The 13457-nt window shown below is 41.0% G+C and overlaps 1 protein-coding gene and 1 pseudogene across 6 annotated transcripts in view; one reads left to right on the top strand and one right to left on the bottom strand.

Moving 5' to 3' along the window:
• CARMIL1 (capping protein regulator and myosin 1 linker 1) overlaps positions 1-13457 on the bottom strand; it is a 262957-nt gene that overhangs the window by 230649 nt on the left and 18851 nt on the right. The gene's annotated exons all lie outside the window — the stretch shown is intronic.
• LOC118613030 lies at positions 8023-8141 on the top strand (annotated as a pseudogene).

Below are 13457 nucleotides of genomic sequence, written 5' to 3'. Positions count from 1 at the left end.
AGAACCCTGAAATCTGGAACTGGATTGTCTTTTCCCGTACTTATTTTTAAAGATAATTAAATATCAGCCTTTGCACCAGATGACACTTTTACAAATACCTCCAGATTACACAGCTCATGACAACATGCCAACGCACTTTCATAGAATACACATTCCTTCCTCACGTAACAGCAAATAGTCAAGTTTCAAGTAATTCTCTACCACATGGATGACGGAAACCTAGCTCACAGTACAGCTCAGGGAATTGGTCTCCATAGATACTCAGCAATAAAACAGGCAAAGTAACACAAAGCTCATCGGAACCTCTCCCTCAACCCCTAAAATGCTATCTGATCACCTCTGATCCCTGATGAAAGGTCTGCTCCTTACTTGCTCATTAAGCAAATATTTACTGAGCCAAGAATAAGCAAAACAATACATGGAGGGCACCTGCACCAATATCCCATAATCACACTCCTAAAAGAAAGTCTGTTATCACTTTTATTGCTTGACTCCTCTAACAGTCCCCAGTGGCCCCCAAGAAAACCTCCACATTCTTCAGCAGGGCCCATGAGACTTTCGATCTGTTTTTCCAGCTGTGGTTTACGCTTCCAGCTACATTTCTCACCACTCCCCACATTTTCACCTTTTGCAATTCTGTAAGGAAAACTGTTTTCCCTCAGATCAGGACTCCTTGCCTAGTAAACCCTCCACTGGCCATCATCCTAATCTGACTAATTCAAGTTTTTTCTCAGTACTTGGTTTGGCGCCTGGGTTTGCCTCCACCACTGCTCTTCTTAGTCATGATGGAAACAGTTCACTTGCTTTCCCTGTGACTACACTGTGGGTGACATCCCTGAGGGTCAGCCCTGGGCCACATTCATTTCAGATCCCAGAGCCTCTCACAGTGCCTGACACAAGCAGGGTTCAAAGAAAAGCAACAACAGCTAAGAGGTAGAAGTCAGGCAAATGTCCATCCACAGAAGAATAAACAAAGAAAATGTGGTTCATACATATGGTGGATTATCATTCAGTCTTAAAAGGAAATCCTGTCCCATGCTACAATAGGGATGAACCCTGAAACATTATGCTAAATGAAATAAGCTGTCTCAAAAAGACAAATACTTAATGATTCCACTTACATGAGGCATCTAAAATAGTAAAACTCTTAGAAACAGAATGTAGAATGGTGGTTGCCCCGTACTAAGGGGACAGGGAAAGAAAAGTTGCTGTTCAATGGGTAGATACACTTTCAGTTTTGCAGGATAAAAAAGTTCTGGAGACCTGTTGTACAACAATGTACATATAAATGAACAATACTGAGCTATACATTTAAAAATGGTAAAGACAGTGAAAGTTACATTATGCGGGTTTTTTTTACCACACACACACACAAAAAGAATGAATGTTACAGAGGAAAGAGACTTTTATCTGCTCCCCTCCCCCCAACAACTGAGATCTAAGCAAAAATCCTGCAGTTTCCAGAAAAGTAAATTTTATACAGAAATTTCCATTTTCCTACTATTATTTATCAAACTAGAACTAATGTTGCCACAAAAGGGATAAGGCTTCAAAACAAACTGAGAGGAGACTGTCTGGTGAGCTAAGGGCCTCCAAGGCCCCGTGTGGCCCCTGGTGACTCCCCTCCGCCCCCCACCCACCCTGCCATCCTCCCCTCCCTTTCTTTGCTCCTCCCTCTCAGCCCCAGCAGCCGTCTAGGGGTTCACCTGTGCTCTCTGGCTCAGGCCATGCACACCTCCACTGCCCTCAACTGGAATGCCTTCTCCCTTACTTCAGAGGGCTCTACTAAATGTCCCAAACTTCCATGACCATCACATCTAGAAGAGCACCCCACCATCCCACTCAGCCCCTTATCCTCCTGGCTCTGCCACTACCAGATACTTTATCAGGTTTATCTAAGTGTCCACTGTCCTTCTTCCTACTAGAATGTAGAGTTCAGTGGCTTGTTTGCTTGCTGCCATCTTCTCAACAGCTAGAGAGGGCTTGGCCCATAGTAAGCACTCAAGTGTCTGTTAAATAGATGAGAACAAGATACAGTCAGCCTTTTATTATAAGAAAAAACAACACACTTAACATTCTCAGGATTGCTGTGCCAGGCTCAAGCATTCTGCAAAAATTTGCTGCAACTGCCTGACACCAGGAATGTATTTCTTGCTTTCTTCTGACCAGGGTGTCTACCAAGAGAGCTTTACTCCAATAATCCTTTCACCAATAGACATGTATTTGAGCAAAAAAAAAAAGAAGAAGAAGAAGAAAAGAAAAGAAATATTGAATCTTGAGGTAGCAGGCTCTTCGACCTAGTTCATACCTGGCATCAGGAATGTTATGATGCTGGTCAGGGTGTCCCCAGCCTTGTGACAGTGGGAGGGTCTACCTCCAGGGGTGACCCAATTCTCCTCCACCCTCTGTGGCAGCTGCAGGCTGGGGAAGGCATTCCTACAGGTCTGCTTCCTTGGGGGGCATTAAATAGGGTAACCTCCACAATTCACTTTTACCTGGAGTTTTACCTGAGCCGTGGGCGGCAAGCTGGGGACCAGAAGACCCAGGATGCCAAACAGGCATGTCTTCTTCCTCTTTTCTCTGTAGCTTTTTCCCTTCTGCCATGTAGGTCAATCCTACAACTGATCCCTGCTCTTCCACATTTCCATTCTGAGCTAGAAAACCAAAGTGCCCCAAATCCTGAATCACCTTTTAACCTCTTGTAATATGATCATTTATATGTAAAAAATATAGCTGAGAGGGGGAAAAAATGAAACAAGAGAATGAGCCAGCTGGGCTTTGAACAGTGGGGGATAGGGGATGAATGCCATAGTTCCAACCTCCACAGGTTTGATTTAGTGACTATCTGTAAATGAGCTGCCACAAAAGCTGGACAGAATAATCGGATGTACTTCTATGATTTTAAAAGTACGAATAATAAACATTATTTTGCTACTTGCAAACATACACAGGAGTCAGAACAAGAAACCAGCCGAGTGAAGCGCAGGGCAGGCTGCACAGCAGCAGACTCCTCTGGTGAATAAACCAGGAGGATTCACGATCAGTCTAATCGGCTGACTGTGCACGGAGCTAAGGCTCCCGCAAAGCGGGGCCAAGGACCCTTTACAAGGAGTCTATGTTCTTAGCTGTTCTAAGCACAGCAACTCCTTCAGATTTGATTCACCTTTCAACATCTACATTAAGTGGCCTCATCCATAGCTAATGGGTATCAATGAGTCTAGCCTCAGATAAACACAATTTTCCAATTCTGGTATTCACTGAGTAAGGCTTTACCAAGAATAGGATCTGTCCAGATCCCACTTCAGGTCAAAAGAAAAAGACCTTCGGTCTTCTCTGATGGCACCCATGTCCCTGCTGGGCACCTCACAAACCCAGGGAAACAACAGCCTTCAGGAATGGGACTTAGGTCCCTGGGCCCTCGAGGATGGGTGCCGTCTGGGCACTCCAGGGCAGCCGTATGTTACGAACACCACCCACCTAACTGGACTTGAAAACGCTTCCTTACACTTCATACCCAAGACTTAACTGTGGGCCAAGGAGCAGTATTAGAAGAGTGGGCTCCCAAATAATGAGCTGGGTGCTGCTGGGAAGTTCAGCCCACCCCAAGTGGTGGAAGACTTGAGGTTTGCGGGCAGAAGAAAGGGAACAAGGACAGCCTAGGTGCCTTCTGCAGCCACTCCACAATTCCCACTGTAGGATTTATAACAAACAGCTCAAAAAGGATTTTAAAAAAAAAATAAAGAAGAACTATGCTGGTCCAAGCCTTTTATCAAGTTTCCCAGATATATGAAAAAAGAACACCCAAATCTAAAGAGAATCTGCTGAAGGCATTATCAAGGCCTGATAATCGGAGTCACACAGATGCTGACTCTGCACATGACTAGTAGCCCAGATCAGTTTGTTTTGTCCCCAGAAGGCCTTTCACATCTTCCTGTTCCTCCCTTCCAATGTCACTGCAGATGCTCCAGTCCAAGACTGCCGGCCAGCTGCCAAGCTGGGCCCCTGCCACTGCCCTTCCAGCCCACTGTGTGCACAGTCGCCACGGCCATCACCCTGCAGACCTTTCTCCTGCCCAAGGCCCCAAAGCCTCTGGTTCAGACAGAACTAACAGACACTGTTCGGTATGGCATGTACAAGCCCAGAGTCCTGCAGTGAAAGAAGCTCCAACAAGCGAGAGTTCCTAAAGCAGAAACAAACGGATATGCTTCCTGGTGTCTTTAATACTGATCCCCTCACACCTCCCAAAGGAAATTTGAGATTACTTAAAATAAAATATAGAGTCTAAAAATCAAAGTCTTAAGACAAGAATTGGAAGGCAAGGAGGAAAAGAAGGAAGGAGAATTAAAAGCCCTAAGTAAAAGGAGGTTATAGTAAAAAGTAAACAAAACATAGGAGCTTTTTGGAAAACAAGGAGAATGTGGAAATGAGTTACGTATGGCTCTTATTGATAAAAGAAAGCATACAGAAGAAAACGCTCCTGACTCAGCTGTGAGAGAGGAGCCTGTCCCAAGGGCAACATGCATGAGAGAGGAAGTAAATTTAAAATATCAGTGTCCTCGATGACAGTTTTTAGCTTTTAAATGGTAGAAACAGTCTTCAAAAACCTACCCCTTCTGCCTCCTGATAAATCTAATCTCTAGAAACCACTCCAGGATAGGAGAAAAGCCCCTCCAGGTACACTGCTAACCTGACTGATTCAAGGGTAGCACCACAATGAAGATTTAATAATCGGCCCTTTGGAATATGAACCATCTCATCCGGAATCATTAAGACAAGTTCAAAACTGAGGCCCTGTCCATCCCCAGGGGACAGGCTGCCCACTGGCTGGAGGACAGCAAGGACTGCATAAGACAGCAGGGACAGTATTATTACCGACAAGGGCAAACAGCCCAGGTGGTGAGGGGCCACTCCTTACTCTACCGATGTCTCACTGGGTAGCCAGTGCTCCCTGCGAAATTTTAACATGTTTTAGAGTAATCACTTTACCAATTATGGCTATTTTCAAGTTCACCTTCTGGGTTGTTAGAAGCAGTTCTCAAATTATGTAAAGAAACATTTCTCAGTGTCATTCACAAACCTCATCATTACTAGCATCGCTACTAATAATGACACTGAAGGCTTTCAGCTGTGACCATGGGCGATAAGATACAGCACACACACAGTGTTTCTTAAAAGTTATGTGCATAGAACACAAGCTTGAGTTCTGTAGGTTATGGAGGGCAAAATCTGCCCTTCTAACAAGCTCCCCAATGATGCAATGATGCTGGTCCATGGACCACACTTTGGGTAGCAGAGGGCTACATGGTATCTGCTTCTTTTTCTTTCAATTCTGTTGTATCTAATTCTGAGCGAGCACAATGAACAGAAAACTAAGTTCAAAATATTGCTTCATCTGATCCTAGCAAACCCCAATTTAGGGGAAGGGGAACCCTCATTTTTATGACAAAGGTATGAAACTAAGAATGGATTTTGTCAAAGAATAAGAGATTACCTGAGATGGAATTAACTAACCTTCCGTGAGAGACACACACACAGAAAAGGGAGGGTGGAAGGTAGGAGAAAGAGGCTAGAGAGAAAAAAGGAAAGCAGCTATATAGAGGCTAGCATCTTCCACCACAGGGTGGGCATTTGGGGAGGCCATGGGGTGCAGTGATGGGGGTACAGTGTGCAAACGGCTGGCTCTTCAGGGGATGTTTGTAACTGAGGAGTGCCCACCATTCTCAAACAGGGGAGCAGCACATGACAAGAGGCAGGTACCTACCAAAACAAAAGCAGCAAAGCTGAGGCTAAATTGGTGTGTAGAGAAAACCTTACAGCACCACAGGGTTCTGTGGTTTAGGCAGGGTGGATGAGGAAATTTTGCTTAATGCAGTGGAAACAACCTCTGTCCTTATAATCTGAGACACAATGCAAACCTGGAGGCCACCTGGTCTCTGGCTTTGGTTTCTTCATCTGCAAAATGAAGATTCTAACAGGATCTACCTTGCACAGTTACTATGAGGATTAAAATAGTTGCTGAACATGGTACTACATACAGCAAGTCTTAAAAAATGGGAGCTATTATTTTTTTTTCTATATTCAGCAAAGCAGTAGTACATACTCTCTCAGAAGTACTGATATTCTATGATTAAGTGATGCTTTTCAGCCCCTCTAAAACTTTGCTGCTTGTTTCTGACTCTAAAGCAAGTCAGTTCTTACAGCAAAACTTTAAATGTGTAGGCAAAATCTAATCATCATGAAAAGAAGAGTTATTTGGGGGCATTTATATAGAGTACTTCCATCTGTATCATCGCCAGTTCTTGCAATAAAGCCAAGTATATGCTCGACTGTTGATAGGATGGAAAAGAATCCATTAAGGAAACAGCTGGACACACCAGGAAACAACATGGATATATGAGAGACACTGTGAAGAGAGGGGCGGCAAAACTTAGGTTGGCAATAATTGTGAATACACACATACACACATTAAAAAAAAAAAAAAAAAAAAAAAAAAAGCTAGTTTCAAAATTCAGGCAGAAAAAGACCTGCCTAACAATTTAGACTTCCTCCAAGATTCTTCAGGTCCTTTAACCTGACATTTTTCCAGACATTCAAATGTCTGAACCACCGTAATTAGGAAGAGATCAACTGAAAATAAAACACAGAATAATTGACACATAATTTTAAAATCTCATTGGACTCAATAGTTTTCATTCTCTCTTCCCCTCCAAGTTTTGACAGGGCCTACTTTAGCAAAATTCCTCCCATGTTTTACATCCTTTGGTTTCTCATGCCCATTTAGAGGAGTGAAAGAAATCATTGACAGGCGAGAACTGGCCAACCTCCAGAAAAGTGAGCCCTAAATACATTTACTTGAAAGTTCAAGACAGCTATTTTTAAATATACTACTTCTGGTTTCTCCCAAATAACCTAAAAAAAAAAAAAAAAAAAGAAAGAAAGAAAGAAAAGAAAAAGGAAAACTAGTTTCCCTGGGCAAAGCTCTAAAGATCTTAGAAATGCTGCACTATTAACCCACACAAAGCATCTCTGTCCTCACTCTTAGCGGGACTGCTAACTGGTGGGCTGTGGCCCTGGGCCAGGTGCCCTTTCTGTCCGCTATACCTGCAGCCTCACAGACCAACTGCACACTGGTGCTAAAAATATAAAATGATTAGGGAAGAAACTTAGCCAGGGAAAGAATAAGCCCCAGGGAAACAAGCCCCTCCGGAGGGGCCAAGCCTGTGGGCCACTGCTTTCCAGTCCCCCAGTCTCCCTGAGGAAGACCATCCCCCAGGACAGGCTGCAGTACTGGCACAGGAAGGGTTGGGGGTGGAAAGAACATTCTCACCCTCTGGGCAAATATTCAGGTCACCCTTTTCCATATCTAAGTACAGTTTGTTTTCTCTTAATCATTCCCACACTTGGGAAGATAACTCTATTTACCAAAAGTTATCTGCAAACTAAAAACTGTGGGAGGCAGGCCCAGCTCATAGTCTTTCTCAGAGCTCTACTGGAGGCCACTTTGGGAAGACGTTTGAGTTCAGCACATGCTGTGACCACTAAAAGAAACAAGTGTAATTAAATGAAAACCTCCACAAAAGCCCTTTGCAGCTCAGAAAGGGAAGCAGGATTTCTTCTCCCCGGTCACTCCCCTCTCCTGGCTTTGTTACTGAGTCATGTAAAGGAAGTTTCAAGCCCAGGAGAATAGTAAAGGGACATCACATAGATCAGCCAGCTGTGTCCTTAAATAATGCAGATCTCCTTACAACCTGGCAACATTTCAAACAACTATCTTCAGTAATTTCTTAGAGAAAAGACCAAAGTAATTTGAAAAGAGGGAATGGGAATTCCAAAAGATATCCCAATAATAGGCCTAAATGATCTACACCGCCCCCCCCCCATAAAAAGCTGTAAACTCTAAAAAGGGCATTTCCACATCAGAATATTAACCTCCCAAGCAAATAAATATCCTCAATTAAAGATACTTATCTTTTGAGAGGGAAAAAAAATGTGTTAGTAATTAAAATTTAAGTTCCATATTTAGTCTACGGCCATGCCACCCTAAACAAGCCCAATCCTGTCTGATCTCAGAAGCTAAGCAGGGTTGGGCCTGGTTAGTACTTGGATGGGAGACCACCTAGGAAGACCAGGTGCTGCGGGCATACAAAATAAGGCATTGTAAGCTGACAAGGTCCTTGCATTCTGTGAGGTCAACTAAGGGCTGCCTCACTTAAAAATAATAATAATAAATAATAAAACATTTATTTAAGGGTATGGCCTTCAGTTTACATTCTTATATTCAAGAAATTTTGTCTTTTTCAAAGCTTATGTTTTGCTATCATTCTGGCTATTTTCCCAGGAGAAAAAGAAAAAATTGGTAGAATAAGAGGAAGGATGCCTAAAATTTGGAAATCATCTTTGGTATCTTAACCACTGAACAGCTTTCTGGTTTCTTGTCTTAGAAGATGTACACTCTCATACTAAGGCAATCAAACAAAATTTCTGTACAGGTTACCTTCTTTTCTAGAGCTGTGTTTCTCCATCTTCAACTAGGGCCATTACTCGACCCTTCAGATTAATAATCTAATCTCTTTTCAAAAATTCCTAAAGCAGTGGCTTTCATGCTGTTCTGACTGCAGCCTAGAGTACTAAATAAACTTTACATACACTACACTTCACTATACGCTCACATATCCTAACAAAAATAAATGTACACAAGGATACTTCCCCTACCACATGAAATGTTCACCCACACCTACTGCTTTATTTTAGTTCAGCTCTTAAAAGATGCTAGCCATGATCCACTAAACTAATTTCACAACCTGCTAGTGAGTTATGGCCTACAGTTTAAAACATTCATTCTTCTTTTCAATTCTAGCTTGGACATCATGTCCTCCTGGGAAGTCCTCCCTGCCTCTCTAAATTATGGCTACATGTCCCCCCTGAATGTTCCCATATATCTAATCCTTCTACATTGTTTTGTGATGTAAAGGCCTGTATCTATGAGATAGGCAGGAGAGCCAGGGAATCCAAGAAAACTGAACACATATGTCTGTGCAAAAATTTGTACACACATATTCATAGCAGTATTACACATAAATAGCTAAAAGATAGAAACTACCATATGCCCATAAACAGATGAATGGATAAACAAAAGGAGGTATACCCACACAATAGAATAGTATTTGTCCAGAAAAAGGAACGAAGTGCTGATATACACTACAACATGGATGAACCTTGAAAGCATTATGTTCAATGAAAGGTCACATATATGTCCTTTTATATGAAATATCCAGAATAGGCCAATCTAGAGACAGAAAGTATATTAGTGGTTGCCAGGGGCTGAGGGAGAGGGGAAGATTGGCAGTGACAACTAAAAGGTATGGGGTTTCTTTGGGGGTAATAAAAAGACTCTAGAATTGGTTGTGGTAATTGATGCATGACTTTGTGAATGCGCCAGTCACCAGCGAATGGTACATGTTAAATGAGTGCACTGCAGGATATGCAGGATATGAATTCTATAAACCAGTTAAGAGAAAGAGAGACAGACAGACAGACACTGACTGAGATTGATTCAGGGGGAGATGTGGGAAGTGGTCTAAATTGCAGGAAACAGGAACAGAATTTGTCTCACTTACTCTTTATCCCCAGCTTTAAACACAAGGCCAGACACATGACAAAGTTGCTATGAGTATTTGTTGAACTAATAATTGACTCTCTGACGAAGGCCAAATGGGCTTTCTCAGTCAGGTAGACACATCCACCTCAGGCAGCATGAGGTTAACCACTCAAAGAAGGAAATGAGCTTCGTTTTTAAATGACCTCCCACTTTCACTGACGAGATAATCCAGATTCCAATATCTTTGATGATTATAAACTAATGGGTTTTTTAAAGAAAGAAAACTTTTTTTTTTTTGCTGTCCTACTATTTCAAAAAGAAAAAAGGCGTACAACAGTCTGCCCCATAGAACCTCCCGTGAAATCTGCTAATAAAAGCTTTCTCAGCCATGGTGAGAAAGGAGGCTGTTAAAAACATACTCTGCAGCTGACTCCAATCTCAAATTGCTTATTTTAAGCTTAATTGCTGGAAAAATACAGTTTTGGCTCAGCTATAGACAACAGTTAACCACCAAAAGAGAGCAGGAGTAAGGGATCCAGGAAACTAAAATCACAAAAGCAGGCTAGTGCTATGTTTGTTGATAAAAATATATTTTTTACATTTGTGACAAATATGTAGCTTAATCTGCACAGAGCCTTTTTTTTTTTTTTTAAGCCTGAGCACGACTGGATGCCTACTCATTTAAGGTCTCATCCATATTTGCTGAACAGCCAACATCCATAGCTACCTGCCATGACGACACAAGCCTGCTATAAGTAAATGGCTAACAACACTCTGACCCAAGAAGTAAAAATTCTAGTTGTCTTCAATATCCTAACAAAGTAGAACTAATAACACAGAACCACCCCAACAGGATTTAATCTCTTCCCACACCATTTCAGTGTCCAATAGAAGCTGTCCCCAACATCTGAATACTTTTCTGTCTTACCACCTTAATATTTATTTTAACCAGCAAGAATACTCCTCATTCTGCCACCAAGCGAAAGTTAACACATAATTTCAGATCTCAACTTTGGCAATACAAAACTGTAAAATAATTCCAACATGTTTCTTATAAACTAATCTCTTTTTTAAATGATATTTTAAAATATGGTGCACATCTAATCAATATGCAAAAAACACTTTTTGCTATATAAAACACAGAAAAAGGTGGCTGAAGATGAAAAATGCAGATCAGGTCAATGAACTGCTATGAAGTGGGAAACACAGGGACATGCCCAAACAAGTAACTTTCAAGACAGATGAATAAATCCCATAAATACATAATCAAAGTGCTAACAATACACTCCATTCATATTTCTAACTTAAATTTTCAAATGGTTGATAAATATTTAAGATACTTCTTACATGCACAGATATTACTGCCTAGTTTTAACATGGCCAGAACACTACAGAAAGCAATTTGGTAGTTCCTCAAAAAGTTACAGAATTACCATATGATCCAGCGGTTTTACTCCTAGGTATCTACCCAGAAGAACTGAAAGCAGGGACTCATACGTGAATGTTCACTACTGCCAAAAGGTGGAAATAACCCAAGTGTCAGTCAAGGAACGGATAAAGAAAACACAGTTCATCCATACAATGGAATATTATTCAGCCATAAAAAGGAATAGTACTTCAATACATGCTACAATGTGGATGAATCTTGAAAACGCTACACTCAGTGAAATAGGCCAGACACTAAAGGAACAACATTGTACGATTCTACATATATGAGGTACCTAAAACAGGCAAATTCATAGAGATAGAAAGTAGAATGGTGGCTTCCACGGTGGAGGGAAAGGAGAATGAGGAGTTATTGTTGAATGAGGACAGAGTTTCTGTTTGGGATGATGTGGCAAAATCTAATCCCAGCTAAACACATTCCAAAAAGTTTTCCACATCTCTACTGGAACTCGAAGCCTCAAACCCACTAGGTCTCAAAGGGACAGACTTCCCTATTTGATTTTAATCTCATCAGAGTGATACAAGTGCATTCAATCCTAAAACACAGAGCCAATCTACACAGTGTGACACATAATGGTTCCCAGTAACGTTTTGTCCTGGCCTCACTAATAGAAGTTTTAAGTCTTCAACAGTAAAATAATGATATTTACTATGCTCTAAATTAAGTTATTTGACATATGAGGACTGAGAACTCTGAATCCTGGAATCTTAGATCAAACGCAGCTTTTTCCTACTTGAAAGTCCTCTAGCACAGAGGTCGGTCCCCAACCCCGGGACCACAGACCGCTAACGGTCAGTGGCCTGTTAGGACTGGGCCACAGAGCAGGAGGTGAGCGGCAGGTGACCAAGCAAAGCTTCATCTGTATTTACTGCCACTCCCCAGCATTTGCTTCACCGCCTCAGCTCCCTCTCAGATCATCAAGGCATTAGATTCTCACAGGTGCACTGGTCCCTAGTGCCAAAAAGGTTGGGTACTATTGCTCTAAGACATCCCAAAAAAATAAAAAGTTTTTGCCCAGCAAAGAAACCCATCAACAAAATAAAAAGACAGCCTACTAAATAGGAGAAGCTATTTGCTTATGATACATCTGATAAGGGGTTAATATCTAGATTTCATAAAGAACTCATACAACCCAACAACAACAATGACAAAAAACAATCCCATTAAAAAATACGCAGGAGCATTGAACAGGTTATTTCTTCAAGAAAGAAATACAGATGGCTAACAGACATATGAAAAGATGCTCAAGTTCACCAATCATCAGAGAAATGCAAATTAAAACCACAGTGAAGTATCACCTCACACCTGTCAGAATGGCTATCATCAATAAATCAAAAAACAACAAGTGTTGGAGAGAATGCGAACCTTCATACACTGTTGATGGGATTGCAAACTGGTACAGCCACCATGGAAAAGTTTAGAAGTTTCTCAAAAAATTAAAAATATAACTAACTACCTTTTGACCCAGCAATTGCAATTCTGAGTATTTACCCAAAGAAAACCAAGACACTAATTTGTAAAGATCTTATGCACCCCTATGTTCACTGCAGCGCTTTTCACAATAGCCAAGATATGGAAGCAACCTAAGTGCCCATTAACAGACGATTGGATAAAGAAATTACAGTACATATATATACAATGGAATATTACTCAGCCATAACAAAATGTAATCTTACCATTTACAACAATATGAACAGACCTAGAGAGTATTACTCTGAGTAAAATAAGTCAGACAAAGATAAATACCATACGATTTCACTTATATGCGGAATCTAAGAAACAAAAGGTACAAATGATGTGAAAAATAGACACAGATACAGTGAACAAACTGGTAATTGCCAGAGAGTAGGGGGGTTGGAGAGCTGGGTGAAAAAAGTGAAGGGGTGAAGAAGTACAAATTAGTACTTTAAAAAGTCATGGGGACATGGAGTACAACATAGGATTGTAGTCAATATTATTGTATTGGCTCTGTGTAGAGCCAGATGGGTGTTAAGAATAATCGGGGGATCACTTCATAAATTATATAAGTATCTAACCACTGTACTGTATACCTGAAACTAATATAAAATAAAATAAATTTTAAAAACACAACTCCTTTAGACACAGACAATACCCAATAATTATTTGATAAATGAAACATTTCAATAATCTTCCTAAAAAGAGGATGGACAGATGTGTCTTCTTGTAATTTTTTCCAATTGGCTAATATGTAAAGCCTCAAAAGCAGACATGATAAAACTCCAAAGAAAAATGAAAATTCTAATTTATAATTCTTTTGTGTAAAAGATAAAACACTGACATAAGTTGTCACCTTTTCTCTGAGCTCCTTGGAACACCAGTGTCCAATGAGATGTTAATGGTGCTTCATGAAATGTACAACATATATGAAGTAGGAATGTTTAAGGTTATGGG

This window comes from Rousettus aegyptiacus, unplaced genomic scaffold (genome assembly GCF_014176215.1).
Source record: "Rousettus aegyptiacus isolate mRouAeg1 unplaced genomic scaffold, mRouAeg1.p scaffold_m13_p_17, whole genome shotgun sequence".
NCBI lineage: Eukaryota > Metazoa > Chordata > Mammalia > Chiroptera > Pteropodidae > Rousettus > Rousettus aegyptiacus.
The sequence above is the reverse complement of the archived record's forward strand: the minus strand, read 5'-3'. Positions and strand labels throughout refer to the sequence as shown.